Source organism: Triticum dicoccoides, chromosome 7A (genome assembly GCF_002162155.2).
Source record: "Triticum dicoccoides isolate Atlit2015 ecotype Zavitan chromosome 7A, WEW_v2.0, whole genome shotgun sequence".
In the NCBI taxonomy this organism is placed as follows: Eukaryota; Viridiplantae; Streptophyta; class Magnoliopsida; order Poales; family Poaceae; genus Triticum; species Triticum dicoccoides.
This window is the reverse complement of record NC_041392.1, coordinates 734682246-734685341: the sequence shown is the minus strand read 5'-3', so window position 1 is coordinate 734685341 and position 3096 is coordinate 734682246. Positions and strand designations below refer to the sequence as shown.

Genomic DNA, 3096 nt, shown 5'->3' with positions numbered 1-3096 from the left:
CCAAACAGAGGATTGAGAATAAAACGACTTATCCATGTATAATTTCGACCCAACTCCCTACTCTAAACTCCCTTCCTATTCCCTTAATATTGCCAAACACGCTGTAATTACTTGCTGGCTCTGGTAATTGAACACCGGGCGGCCAGGACTGCATGCATCACTTTCACTAGAGTTTTGTGAGGTATCCCCCGCCTTTTTCGTTTTTTTTTGCGGGTGAGGTGTCCTTCGCTTTCTCTCTGTCACCACCTACATAAACACCGTCCACCCCGCTTAGTCAACGGCGCACATACACATACAAATCGACTGATGGGCCTGGAGAAGAAGAGCGTGGCCATCATCGGCGCCGGCGTGAGCGGGCTCGCGGCATGCAAGCACCTGCTGAGCGCGGGTGCCGGCCGGTGGTCTTCGACGCGGGCGCCACCGTGGGCGGCGTGTGGCCCAATGCCATGGAGGGGACCAGGCTCTAGGCGCCGCGACACATGTAACGGTACTCCGACTTCCTTTCGCCGGACTCCGTGACGGAGATGTTCCCCAACCAGCGCCAGGTGGCCGACTACCTCCGCGCCTACGCGCGCCGCTTCGGGGTGCTGGACTGCATCAGGCTCGGCCACCGCGTGACCGGCATGGAGTATGTAGGCGTGGAAGAGGAGGAGGTGGCGGCGAGGCGTTCAGCTCCGGCCACGGGGAGTGGCGCCTCACGGTGGCCGACGCCGAAGGTCTCGTAGAGGTAACGATATGATATACTACTGCGCAAACGTTTCTCCATGCTTAGGATGATGGTATGCAAGTAGATATGAACTTATTTGGTTTCTCTGTGGTCATGGTCTTCAAGAGAGTATTTGACAAAAAACTACCACATTAGGGTTGCCATCCTACAGAACTACCATATTCAAAAAAAAATGACTGATAACTATAAGAAATTTCTAATTTTGTGACAATTTTTGAAAAATGGTCAGTTTAGACAATTTAAACACGTTTATGACATGCGGGACCCACTTGTCAGGGCTGACGTGGTGGCAAAGTCAACTCCGTTTATTTTGACCGTTGAGCCGACCGTTATGACAGGTGGGGCCCACATGTCATTCTTCTTCCTCTCTCTATCTCTCTTCCCTGAACTCTCTATCCCGAGCCACCATGGCCATGCCACTCTCACCAGCGTCGCCGCCGCCAAGCCTACATCGAGCCACCACGGCCATGCCTTTCACCGCCACGCCCAGACTCAGTCTTCCCCTTCCCCCACTCCTGCGCTTGCCCAGGTCAGCTCCGATGTGCAGTTGGTCGACCATGGCAATATGAGCGACGCCGGCGAGAATTTCGTCGTGCTGCTGCTGCTGCCTGGACCTCGGTACCTTGGCTGCCGGCGCCGTGCGCGAAGTGTGGTATGGCAAGCTGCCGTACTCCCTGTGCCTCGATGACGAATCGGAGGTTCCACCTTTCTCCCTCCTCCAGGACCCAAACCGCCATCGACGCGTCGTCACTGCCCACCGTGACGCCCAACATCCCGGAGCAGAGCAGCCGTCGCAAGGAGCAGCGGCAAGCAACAATGGCAAAGAGCAGCAGACCCGGCAAGGAGCAGCAGCCGCAAGCAGCAGCATCGGGAAAGGAGCAGCGGCGGCGGTGGCAAGTAGCAGGAAGGAGCAGCAGCGGCCACCAGCAGGGAAGGACCAGCAGTGGCAAGCAGTAGCGGGAAGGAGCTGGATGGGCATGGCGTCGCCCGCCGTGGTTGCGGCAACCCTCCTGCCCTGCCGCGTCACGTGCAGCACCTCTAGAACGTGGCTATGCGACACTTGGAGCTTGGCCGCTCTGCACGTAGGAGCTGGCACACCCTCGTCGGCAGGGACCCAATTGCTTTTTCTAAAAAACTAACGTGTGGGCCCCACCTATCATAATGGTCAGCTTAATGGTCAAAATAAACGGAGTTGACTTTGCCGCCACGTCAGCCCTGCTAGGTGGGTCCCGCATGTCATAAACATGTTTAAATTGTCTAAACTGGCCATTTTTCAGAAGTGGTAGTTTTTAGTCATAAAATTAGAAAATTTTAGTAGTTATCAGTCACTTTTTTGAATGTGATAGTTCTGTGGAACGGCAACCCCTAATGTGATAGTTTTTTGTCAAATACTCTCTTGAAGATCTTCTGACCGCAAAACCCAATCTTGCTGAGCCTTCTTGATTCGAGCTTGCTGTCATAATCATATAGCAATGGGAGTCGAGTGTTGAGGGAAGAAATGTCATGTACGGAATTCTCAATTCTTTCTAGATAAGCATCCACGCGACCATCACCTAACCATTATGTGAATGGCTGTAGTCCTAATCTCTCAAGAGTCAAGATGGTGACTATATATATATTGGTTTGGATGGCGACCTATACTTTCTTTTTAAGGATGGCGACCTATTGTTACCCTCCCCACACGGAAACAAATTATATGAGACCAGGTCTCACGGTTAGCAGGTGAGACCCGTTCTGATGGATGACACGTGGCATTCACAAATCACAAAGCATCTAATCTCTCTCCCCCTGATTTTAAATGAGGGGTGGGGGATGCTTTGTGATTTATGAATGTCACGTGTCATCCATCAGGATGGGACTCACGTGAGACCTGGTCTCATAGAATTTTTTTCCTCCTCACACCTACCACACCGTTTTTTGGGGGAGAGTGGGAGTACCATCCTGTTACTTTCACTACTTGCGGGCGCGCCTCTTTTTTTGAGCAGGACATACGGGCGCGCCTATGTCCGGAAGATGTAGGGCAGGAGCGAGGGACTGGGCCGGCCCAGCTGGCGGGAGGCCACAGCCTTGTTTTTTCTGGTTTTTTCGCTTTTTATTTTCTTGTTTTACTTTTGTATACGCTTCCAAATATGTAGATTACAAAATACACTATACATAAAATTGTTGAAAAAAATGTTAATCCAGCATTTGTAAAATACTAATGTGTATAGAAAAAATGTTATCAACCCGGTTTTGCATGCCTGAGGTCAACCAAAAAGAAATGTTAATCTAGCATTTCTTATGCTACTGCCTCATCTATAGCAGATTTAGCCCAAGCTCTACCCAAACCTTGCGTGCCTAAGGACAACAGAAAATAATGTTTTTTTGAG

General features: G+C 51.1%; 1 pseudogene; it reads left to right on the top strand.

The window, feature by feature from the left end:
- Positions 1-306: 306 nt before the first annotated feature.
- Positions 307-3096, top strand: part of LOC119334106 — a 13139-nt pseudogene continuing 10349 nt past the window's right edge.